We start from the raw sequence: 12,589 nt of genomic DNA on the forward strand, positions 1-12,589 counted from the left end.
GGAATATACATACAATGGAATATTTCTCCGCCACAAAAAAAGAATCTCGACAGAATTCCAGTTTAAAAGAAGGCAGACACACAATGCCAACTATTTTATCAATTAATTTCTATGAAAAGTCCAAAACGGTCTCCCAACCCCCCTCCCCACACCCTCCACTTGCCAAATAAATCCCTGCTGTGAGGGCAATTCTGTTACCTCGGAAGTCCTTGCTATAAATGTCAGCAGAAAAGGTTATCAGGCGTTAACGTTGAGAGGTGGCACCGAGTGGAACCTAAAATCCCGTAGGCGGAGCATCACTGCGTCCGGACGTTCTCGCGGTGTCTTGAAGAGAATTCGCGGCTCCATGCTGCAGTCACTCACGGCGGAGCAGATGCTGCTCCGTGAGTTGTTCAGGAAATTGTACGGCTGGACTGCCTTGCTTTAGGCTTCTGCTCTTGCGCGTCTCCGCCACGACCTGGCTGGGGCGCTGGTGTTGGCGAAGGGGCCTCCGGGCAGGACTGAAAGTGGTCACACACACACACACACACACACACGGGGGAAGGCCTGGCCGCCCGCGCGTGTGGGACCGCAGGTTGGCGGTGATGCCAAAGGGCTCGCTGACTGGCAGGTAGGCCTTCACGACATGGGGGTGCGGGCCACCTGGGACTCCTCGAAGACGCGGCTCCGCTTCTGTACAGGACACCACCAAGCACTTGTTCCTGACCCCGGCTCTCCGCAAGGTACTGGGCTCCAGGAGCCCGCGCTGGCTGTCAGCATGCGGCGTAGAGGCGGCGCCGGGCGGACGGTGGGAGCGATCTGAGTAGCATCCCGGGCGGTGTCGCATCTAGGACCTCGAAGCGCACGCCCCGCGTGTTCTCCTGGCACAGCGCCCCCACTGGAGGCCGGCCACGACGCTGTACTTGCTCTCGTTGAGGGACTGCACACCCCTGGTGATGTCGGTGGGGATATCGGGGCTGGTGCCAGCGCACGAGATCTTGCGGGCCTAGGCCACATCCCACTCGTACTTCTCTTCCAGGTAGTTGGCCCCAATACTTGACCTCCTGGTGGGCGGACACCGCGCTCCTGCTGTCCACCGCCAGGTCATTGGGGACGGGCCACGCTTCCATGTGCAACGGATTGCACTTGTTGCAGGTCTTGGACAGGCAAAGCACATTCGACTTTTCGGAGACGGTCTCACGGTACCAGATGACATGGTTGGATTTCTTGATAGGGGATGCAAGTGTGGTCCTTCAGGCAGATCACCAGGTGCAGCTCAACGGCACCTGCAGTGATGTGCTCCCCGACTCCTTGATGATGCACTGCTCCCTGGGATCCGACTTGGCCTGCGGCTTCAGCCCCTCCACCTGACCAGTTTGGGCAGGTTAGCCGGGTTCTTGGCTTCCACAGCGAGCCTGAAGACCAGGCTTACACTGAACTTCATCACGTGCGTGTAGTGGGCATGCTCAAAGGTCGTGATGGTGCCTGTCTTCACCAGGAACTGGTCGACACCCACCAGGCCGACGATGTTACCGAAAGGCAAGTAGCTTTGTGGTTGCCAGGGGCTGGGATGGGGGGTGGCAGCTAATGGTATAGGGCTGCTTTTTGGGGTTATGAAAGTGTACTGGAATTAGATAATGGTGATGGTTGCACAACCTTGTGATTATACTGAAAATACCCAATTGAAAGAGGTGAATTTTTATGGTAGTGTATGAATTATAATTCAAGTTTTTAAAGTTAAATACAGTATTATTGATACCAGCACTGAATAAAGCTACACATGCTGAGTGAATCTCTGCATGATGAGTCAATTTTCATGTGAGTCTGATTTGACATCCAGTCCTTTTTATTATCTCTATGATATGTGAAGGGAAATTTGTAACTTTAAGAAATTTATATTAGAAAAGAAAAAAGGCTGAAAATTAGTGATTTAAGCATCCAAATTAAGAATATATGGGAAAACAAACCCAAAGAAAGTAGAAGGAAGATAAGGGGGCAATATCTGAAATTAACAGAAAGCAAACCAACAACAACAAGAAAACAACCCTAGAGATTATTTAAAAGGTGAGAAATTACCACTTTGAAAAATATAGCACCAATGAATACATCTGGCAAAATTGATCAAGACAAAAGAGGAGAAACAGAAGAAACAAATACAACTTATGAATGTAAAGCAGAAATATTGCATACAGAGGATATAAAAATAAAACATTATTAACAATATTGTATCAATACCTGTAAAGTTTAATCAAATGAAATAAATACAATTCAATATATGTTCACAATTTATAGTAAACTATAAAAAAAACTAAAAAAATCATATTTAGTGGTGAAACATTAAAAGTCTCATCTTAAAAATCAGGAACAGGGAGATAAGTGAGCACATTTTTATTACCTACATTTAACAGAGTACTAAAGGATCTAGACTAAACAATAGAAGAAAGTAAAACTATTAACTCATTTTCAGATTGTCTAATATTAGTGAATTAATGACAGTTAAAATTAGGAGATTAAATATGGTAAACTATATAATAAAGGTATATTAGCATATTTACATATAATATATAAAACTGTGATTTGGAAGAGATGAGAGAACACAGTGTACTGTTTCTTAATGTGCATTATGAGTGCACAGATACTCGATTTTATCAATGTTTGTTGTCCTTTACATATATGTTACAGATATTTTTACATGTATGAAATATTTCCTATTTCAACATAGAAAGGTGCTATTCTCTAAAAACACAGTATTATACAGTCTCTGCCTTTTATATGGAAAGGATGCATTATGAAAAAGAATACATAGAAAAATTAAGGCAATATCAGTATCTTAATACAAATAAATAAGTGATGCTGCCATGAAATGCACTTTAGTGAATATATTGCCTGAGTATCCAAATATTACAGGTGGTAAGTTTGTAAAAATGTACTTTTAATTGTAATAGAAATTAGTATCCCAGAGCTAACTGTTTGTAAACAGGAGTCATGTGAAAATACTGTTGGTCAGCATGTTTAAGATATGGCTGTGACTCTACAGAACAATTGGAAAGTTTAATAATTTGTTTTATTTTTTATTTCAACTGAGAGCACAGAATAATCATCCAGTTTGCTAAGCTTATTTATAGTATAATAAGAATTTTGATATAACCACAGTAGTTGCAGGGTGATTTACACAATATAAGGAAGGGATTTATTTTTCATGTGAAGAAGAGTATTATTATGTTGAATATCATCTGGTGGAAGTTAATAAATAAGATCTGAGGTTGTCTTCTTGTGATGTTAATGACAAACCTTTTCAAAGGTTGGTGCATAATTAGGTTCAATACATCATCCAGCAAAGATTGCTTTGGGCTTAAAAGTTTAAAATTTGCTAAGACTGCTAAGTTTCTGTAGTTTGAACATGGACATCTCAATGCTTTGCTTGATAAGCTGAATGTTCTTTATAGTATTTGTTGTTGTCTTACAAAGAGGATAGGGAGCTTAATGATGGTATGATGCCAAAGAGATAGAAATCAATTTTAACTGATAATCACTGTTTATGCCAGCGTTCCAAATATTGGTCCTAATGTCATTTAAATACAAATATCCTGAACTTACTGAGTACATTTCAAAAGACAATTTATTAACTATATTATTTTCCACACAGTTAGCCAGCCAGATGTATTTCCATTTTGTATGCATTTGCAGGAATAATCTATATCAAAGAACCCTTAGATTCCACTGTATAATGTGATGTGTGGTTTTATCTGACTGTATATTTCTCCATTGCATAGACAGAAAGTAGGTGTCCTGTCGTGTTTTACATGATTAACTTTCTCCTAATGTACCACACACAAGAGCTTTTGCTTGCAATCCAGTATGGACTGGTCATTTTAGGTTCCAGTACAAAATAAAGAGTCTTTGTCAGGTTATTCAGAGGGAAATCACCAGCTCAGCTCTATGAAGTCTTGGAACAAACTATTAGTTTTTAATTAACATTATAATTAATCCAAAAATGTTCAATAGTTCTTTTCAAATATTTAAACATGAGATAGGCACAAGTATAATTTGATTATCCTATCTCTTTCCAAATTGTATCTTTGGGAAAATTGTTTTATGTGAGAAACCTAGTCCATTTTGCTAATCTAAGGTTGAAGTCATTTTCCAGACATGAAAAGGTTTTGCTTAAACATCACTACACAAAATCTGTAAAAATGAAATAACATCAATTTTGTTACATAATATTGATAGAATGAATAAAGAGCTAAAAAACAAACTTACTGAAATATTCTGAAAGTAACTGTGGTGCTAAGCCACTAAAAATCCTACACGAGATTCGTAATCCTACATGAAATCCATGGTGTGATATCCTCAACTATGTTTGGAATACTAAATGACTGCTTTCTTTTATAGCCCAAATAAGACTGTGGTGCTTTGATTGCAGTAATAGCCCCACTAATTTTCTCCTTCCAGTGTTCACCTTCTGCAATGTGACTTTGCAGCATCTACCACTAAGAGGTGGAGTCTAATCCCTTGCCTTTTGACTCTCGGCTGGGCCTATGACTTGCTTTGGCTGATAAAATATAGCAGAAATGATAGGGTGCCAGTTCTGAGCCTTGGCCTTGTGACCTTCTGTTCCCCCTCGTACACCACGAGGTCAGGCTGCTGTAAGAGTATGAGAGACAACATGGTGCAGGGCTGAGTCAGTGTGGTTTTCCCAGCCAACACCCTAGGCCTGTGAAGGCCCAGCTCAAATGAGCAAGATCTGTAATGATGCTTAGCTGGCCTGTGGCTTACTGCAGTTGCGTGAGTGAGCCTTCCTGGGCCCACTTGAGAACCACCCAGTACAAGTGAGCTAAAATGAATGTTTATGATGCTCTATGTACCTGCATTTTTTGTGGTTGGTTGTTACATGGCCTTAAGGCAGCAATGGATAACTCATATGAAGACTATTGTTCCCAGTTAAGTATTCGAGACAAAATTCTATACCAAGGATTGGTAGACTTTTTTTATAAAGGTCCAGGTAGTAAAAATTTTTGGTTTAGTGAGTCACATGCTGTCTCTGTTGCATATTCGTCTTTGTTTCGTTTCTTTTTACAATCCTTTACAAATGTAAAAACTATTCTTAGCTTTTGGGCTGTACAAAAAGGGTTGCTGACCAGATTTGGCCCATGGGCTGTAATTTACTGACCTCTGTTCTATATCAGGCAAAGACATGATATTGCTAACATGATGCAGAATAAAAGATGCAAAAGGGGCCCAAGTTGTAAAGTAATGTGGTAAAATCTAATACAATTTTTAGAATAGAATTATACAAGTATTTTTTTCATTTTTCATTTTGTATGTTTCTCTTCAGTGGTGTACTGGTAAAATTTTAATAACCACCTGTCACCATACCACCAATTTCAACCAGTCAATGGAGTGGAATTGAGAAGAGATGTATATAATTGGCTCACATGAGCTAGTAAGAGCTGACTCCAGCAGACCATTGTACTACCTACCTATGGTACTGCTTATACTGTAGTTCAGTAGTAATTATATAAGAAATTGATTATAATCCATACAGTAGGTTTTCCTTAAACTGATTTACTCCTTTTGCTTACCTCACCTTCCTGATGCCAGTAAATTTTGGTTTTGTGACCCCTGGTCCTGGAGAACACTACTGTCCTAACAACTGTCTTCTGTGAGTGACCTGAGTCACATTTATCTATGACCTAGTTTCAAAGAAAATCACTTAAGGATAAACTTACCTTTCTTTGTTTGCTCTCCTCCAGTGGAAGGATAGGAAATTATCTTATTTTCAGGCATGGTTATTTACAGTCCTTTGAAACCTAATTAAAAAGAAAAACATTTAACTATCATGAATCAAAATTAGTTTTAACTAATTTTGACACTAAAAATTGTCAACTCAAGAACTGGTAATGTCAAGATAGGTTTCTAATAGTATGCAAGTTATATATGTAAAAATCAGTACTAAATTATGTTAAAATGTAAGGAAACCAACAATATACTCTTTTTCCTGTGATGACTTCTATGAACCTAGTTAGGAAAACGAAATATAAAAATTCTCATTAAAGAGGCATCTTTGATCCCCTGCTCTGCTGTTAGCTTAAACAGACACTGGGCCTGAGTACTAGATAATTTAGCATTCATCATTGAAGTTGTGGGCTCAAAGCCCTTTGGGAATTCTAGAACCTACATTGTTTCATTTCATATGATAAAGTTAAACCTTGCTGTCATCTCTTCTTTACATTCCCTCAGTTCCTTTTTGTAAAATATGTTTTATTATGGACCAAGTCAAATATATACAGAGGTAGAGAGAATTACCAATGTAATTTGATTGCAATAATAGCCTCAAAATCTCACGTGACGAAAGTGAATTAAGGTGACTCTTACCCAGCACAACTCAAAGGGAACCCAGCACACAAAAGGACTAGATAACACAAGTCAACAGAAAAGGAAAGATAGCAGAAACTGATCCAAAGTTACTCCAGAGTGTGAAATTACCAGATATAAACCACCTAACAACTATGCTTAACATGTTTATAAATATAACATCAACATTTTAAATTTCAGAACTAAAAATTATGTAAATTGATATTGCAGATTTGAAAAGAAGCTAGTTAGAAATCCGTGAACTGCAAACTGCTATGTAACTGCAATTCTAAACTCACTGGTTCAATTTAAAAGCAGGTATGACAAGACTGAAGAAAGAATTAGTGAAAAAGTTCAGGAAAAAAACTATCTTGAATATAACAATACAGAAAATACAGAAGCAAGCATAAAATTCAGTGTGCTCAATCTCCACTTTCAGGAAGATGGAGTGAATGTAGTTATCCCTATTCCTTTCTCTACATACAACAAAAAACCCTGGACATTATATGTAAAACAATCATAAGACTTTGAAAGGTGGAGAGAAGGCAGACTGGCTAGGCACCTTGAGATCAGAGGAACAATGAGGTGGTGAGTTTCCAAGATTTTCTTTTTGTCTGAAACATCCCATACTTGAAGCTAAAGAAACCAGATATGCCAACGCATGCAGACCAAATAACGCTTTCTCTAGCCAAGGGACCAGGAAAGGGGCAGCTTAGCAAGAGAGAATAAATTTGGATAATAACCTCTCCACTCCAGCCAAACACCACAGAAAAAACTGACCCCACAAAGGCAGAGTGAGGAGCCTAGATGATTTCCACTCTTGCTAGGTGGAAACGAGGCACCCCCAATTTCCTGCTGGGGTAATGTCAGAAGACTCTGATGTCCTGTAGGAATCCAGGACTTCCATCCCCACTGGTTGGAGGCAAGGCTCCCCCATCTCAGCATCAGTGGATACTGTGTGGGGAGACTGGACTTCCACACCTCCCAACAGCACTAGTGAGTACCTCTTGCCTTCCCCACTGGGGTGGCCTCAGAGCAAGCTTAATAGTGAGTCACAACTTGTACTGCAGTCCAGCAGTAATGAGGCCACACCCTCTCTGTGGTGTCAGTGGCGTCCATGTCTGAAGCAGTGACTAGGCACTCCTACCTCTCCTGGTGAAGGAGGTGTCAGTGAAGATCCAGTGGGGAGCTAGAACCCACAACCTATTCTCAGCAATAAGAAGTAGAAATTAAAACCTCAGTGAGATATCTATACACCTATCAGAATGGCTAAAACAAACAAAAAAATAGTTGCAACACCAAATGCTGGCAAGGATGTGGAGAAACTGGGTCACTCATACACTGCTGGTTAGAGTGTGAGATGATATAGCTGCTATGGAAAATAGTTTAGCAGTTCCTTTTAAAACTAAAAATGACTTGTCAATATGACCCTGCAGTTGCATTCTTAAACATATATCCCAGAAAAAGGAAAACTTATTTTCACTCAGAAACTTATGCAAGAATATTCTTAGGAGCTTTGTTCATACTACCCAAAACCTGCACACTACCCAGATGACCTTCTGTGGTACATAGCGAAACAAATTGTATACATCTGTAGTGTGGAATACTACCCCACAGTAAAAGGGAACAGAGTCTCTATACACTCAACAACTTGGATGAACCCCATATTAATTATGCTTAGTGAAAAAAAGCCAATCTCAAAAAGATTTGTATTGCATATTCCATTTTATTCATGAAATAACGTAATTATAGAGATGGAGACCAAATCATTGGTTGTCTAGGGCTAGAGGTGGGAAAGGGGTGACATCAGGGAGTGTTACGATGATGTACAGTTAAGTATCTTGATCATGGTGGTGCTTACACAGAGCTATACGTGTAATAAAATTTCATAGAGCTATATATACACACACAAATAAGTGCATGTATTACTGGTGAAATCTGAATAAGCTCTATGGTTTGTGGTTTGATATTGTACTATAGTAACTTATGATGCTAACACTGAGGGATGGTGGGTGAAGCAGACAGAAAACCTCCTTGTATATTTCTTTGCAACTTCCTGTGAATCTATAATTATCTTGAAATAAAAAGCTTACAATATATAAAACTATAAAAGAAAAAAACGATAGCTAGAAAATCCTCATGCTTGTGGAAATTAAGAAATAAACTATATAGAAGAACATGTCACAACGGAACTTAGAAAAATATTTGGACAATGATCATGACTATAAACATACCATAACACGTGGGACAAAGCAGAGCAGTGATTGGAGGAGACAGCGTGGAGGTGGGAGGGAGTCCCTTTTAAAGAGGGTATCAGGGAGAAGTCCTCTTTGGGAAAATGACGGCTGAGTATAATGAACTGAGAGAATGTGCCAAAAGATCTTAGGGAGGAGTCATCCAGGAAAAGCTGAGACGCAGAAGTCCTAAAGCAGGAATGAGCTAAGAATGGCCCAGAAAGAGTAATTGTAAATAATTTACTCTAGCACCAACCCTAATGCGAGAGCAGAAAATAACAACAGAAAGGTCTAGAGCATTCCAGCTGACATCCATCCAAAGAATCCTATCAGCCTGAGCCCGATCCCTGCTGCCAGAAACCCTCAGGCTGTTTTCACCATGGCCGACTAGCTTGTTAACTTGCCCTTCACAGGCCTTGCCAGAAAGCTGATTGTTAAATTTTCATTAATTTTGCAAGTCAGTTGAGACCACGTGGTAGTTTGAAATCAGCCATGGTGAGTAGATTTATACCATGAAAATCAGCAAATGCCACAAATCAGGTCTTATTTCCGTTTTTGTTTTTGTCTTGAGATGTGGTTATTAAAATTTATTTATCAGTGCACTACTACCAAAAAACACAGATTCCTGAGAAGACGGGACATGAGCTACATGATTAGATAGGCTACTGGAAGAGGGGATGAAAGAATTACAGATATGATTGTTGAATTGGGCTAGGTTATTAAAGCTGGAATGGTTCCACTCAGTTGGAAAACAATGAATAATTTGGTTCTAGAAATTGGGTCATGAGGAGGAATAGAGTCATAAGAAGGGTAGGTAAGGGAGAGTTAATTTTAGGATAAAAAAGTTTAGACATCAGTTGTTTCAAACCTTACATCTTCTTAAATTATTTCCAATTTGTTTCTTTTGAAAAATATCACCCCCTGCTTCAGAGAGGAATTAGAAGGAATCACACTTATATTCTAATTTAATATCACCAAACAAATCTGTGCCCTTCATGGCCTCCTCCTGTTCTGACAATGCAGGGTATCCCTCTACTGGTTTGTCTTATCCCTCTGCTTGTGCCAGGGAGCTCATAACATTCTCCTTCCTGATTTATTCCTTCTGATTACAATTGTAAAATTCTTGTGCTCTTTTCTTAAAACAGTTGTTTCTGTTGGCATTTATGAAGCCACACATTTTTTTCTTTTCAGTTCCCTCCCAATAAATGGAAATGCCTTTCCTTCCATTGCTATGATTCCTTATGAAAATCCCTGCATCAGATCATCTCCTTCACTCTCTATCCACTTACTCTACTATATTTTCTTCTAATGACTCATTATTAACATATATTACAAGTTTATAACCGTTTCCTTTATTTCCTCTTTTTTCCATTAAAATTCAGAGTCTGGGTTTTTCATTGCTGTCGCCCTAGCATCTATAATAGTACCATTAAATAGAACTTTTTACAATGACAAAAGTGTTCCAAATCTGTGCTGTCCAAAATGGTAAGCATTATACTAAGCCACATGATCACTTAGAATCACTATTCACTTGAAATGTGGCTAATGTAACTGCTGAATAGATTTTTAATTGTATTTCATTTTAATTAATTTCTATTTAAATCACCATATATGGCTAATGGATACTATGTTGGACAGCACAGATCTATCACAATGCCTGGCACATTGGAGGGGTTCCAAAAGGTCTTGTTGAAAATGAAAGGATGCGTGAATGAAAAAAAAATGCATGAAAGAATGAAATACCTGCAATCAGCTTATAATCCTACAGATTTGGTTTGGGACTGTCACCTTCCCCTCCTTCTAGTCATGCTTTTTGGCATTGGCTTTGTTTCAGTTTTCATTTAGAATTTTTGCTTGTTTCCAAACCTGAATAGCATATGACATGTAGAATTCCTTTTGTTTCACCACTCGTAGGCTGGCATCTTGGCAAATCACTATATTCCTCAAATTTTGTTTAAAAAACAAAATTTCTGAGCTACCTATCTTTCTAGACAGAAAACCTTCTCCTATTAGCCATTTCCTCTCATGATTTTATTTGTAATTGTTTGTTTTAAATATTCTCATTGTGAAATATTGCATAGCAATATTAAAAAAAAACTTTGCATCTTACAATGCAGCCTAAGTAGTAAGTGATTAACAGTAACATTCAGATTCCAGTGTATTCCTCAGTGGTCACAGTTCCCTTCTTCCCTCACCAGAAATTACAACCATCAAATATATAATCCCCATGGTTTCAGTTTATTTTTATTACATATGTATTTCAAAACAATATACTCTACAATACTGGTTTAGAGTTTTACATCTTTATATGAATGATATTATACCCTACAGATCATTCTACAACTTTTCTGTTTAGTACGTTTCTGAGATTTATCTGTTGTTACATATAGCTGTATTTCATTCTTTTTCACTGCTGTACAGAATTCTGTTCAGTTTCCTGTTGATGACCATTTACGTTTTTTTCAAATATTTGCCCTATTGTAACTAAGTGTTCTATAAGATTCCTTTATACTTTTCTTTGTGAATTATACTAGAGTATCTCTAGAGTATAAACATGGGGAAATACATGCTGAGTTGTGCTTTTTTTTTTTAATCAACAGTTCTAGATATAGTCCTTTGTTATTAATATGCGTTACAAAGATCTTCTCCTAGTTTATCCAGTGTTTTTATTTGAAGCAAAATATTTTTAATGGAATTAGGCATGTAAATCAGCCACCCATTGCCCAAATCCACAAACAATATCAAAAGTCAGCATTTAGACAACTTAGAGACTCATAGCCAACACCTACAAAATTTAAAGCCTTAAAGTCAGTGACAGAAAGTACCATCTGCTCTTCTAAGACCTAATAAGTTGTATGTATTTATAGATTTTATCTTTGTAAGATGCTGTTTGTTTGTATCTGTGTTATTTTAATGGCTTTGATAAGGCTATGAATTAATGTGCTACTTTCCTGTTCTTTCATATTCTCATAAAAATATTAAGCAACTTTACCTTAAATCATTTCAGTAGCCATGATTCATTCACACATTCTTTGCAGTAAACAGTGCAAATATACTGATATTCTTCCAGTAATTATGAACACTATATTTATTTGTTTACTCTCACTGGCTTTATCTATAATTCAGCTGGTTTATTTTATTCTAATCTAAATGTTAAAATCCACATTCTTTTCACAAAGAAGATTTTTTTAAAAAAGATCTGACAATGGGAAGTACTTCATAAACTGTTATAATATTCAAAAGTAATTATTTTTTTCTCCAACTTTTTACCCTATCGTAAGCTGAGATTTTTAAGCTCATTTAAAATTATGGTTCAAACAAAAATTATGTCAAATATTCTATCTATGTAGCTTCTAAATCCCTAAACCAGTTTAAATATAGCCAGTAAAGAGCAAAGAGTATAAATGCAAACCATCAAGCAAGGCAGCAAATGGGAATCAGAGTCAGGATCCTGGCCAAGGCCAGTAATCAGAGATTTGGAACTTGACTGACCAGAAGGATGACCAATCACTACTGAGACTAACGATCTAAAATCACTAAACCAGGGGCTTCCCTGGTGGCGCAGTGGTTGAGAGTCCACCTGCCGATGCAGGGGACACGGGTTCGTGCCCCGGTCCGGGAGGATCCCACGTGCCGCGGAGCGGCTGGGCCCATGAGCCAGATTGCCAATTATATTGGTTCTTCTTTAGTTGCAGATGAGAGAAATTCAGCATAAGCAGAAATGAAAACATAAAAACACACACACACAAAAAAAAAAACGAGGAAAAACTACAACATTAAAAGGAGTATTTATGGAAAAGACACTGGTTAATTAATGGAAATATCAGCAATCCATCTGTAAGAGAAGCAGGAATACAGGGACTCAGATGCCATCAGCATTCTCTGTGCCTGAGCCTCAGATATTCTTTTCGTACTTGTTCTGGTTTTCCTTCTACAACTTGACGTTTTCTGTGTTTCAGAAATCTTGGCTGCTGACACCTCCTGAGTTTTATATTGTAGAGATTCAGCCACCAAAGAAATGT

General features: G+C 38.3%; 1 pseudogene; it reads right to left on the bottom strand.

The window, feature by feature from the left end:
• Positions 1–355: 355 nt before the first annotated feature.
• Positions 356–5,766, bottom strand: LOC112408346 (elongation factor 2 pseudogene; annotated as a pseudogene).
• Positions 5,767–12,589: the final 6,823 nt, after the last annotated feature.

The sequence above is a fragment of the Neophocaena asiaeorientalis genome, unplaced genomic scaffold (assembly GCF_003031525.2).
Source record: "Neophocaena asiaeorientalis asiaeorientalis breed wild unplaced genomic scaffold, Neophocaena_asiaeorientalis_V1.1 scaffold126, whole genome shotgun sequence".
NCBI classification, from domain to species: Eukaryota; Metazoa; Chordata; class Mammalia; order Artiodactyla; family Phocoenidae; genus Neophocaena; species Neophocaena asiaeorientalis.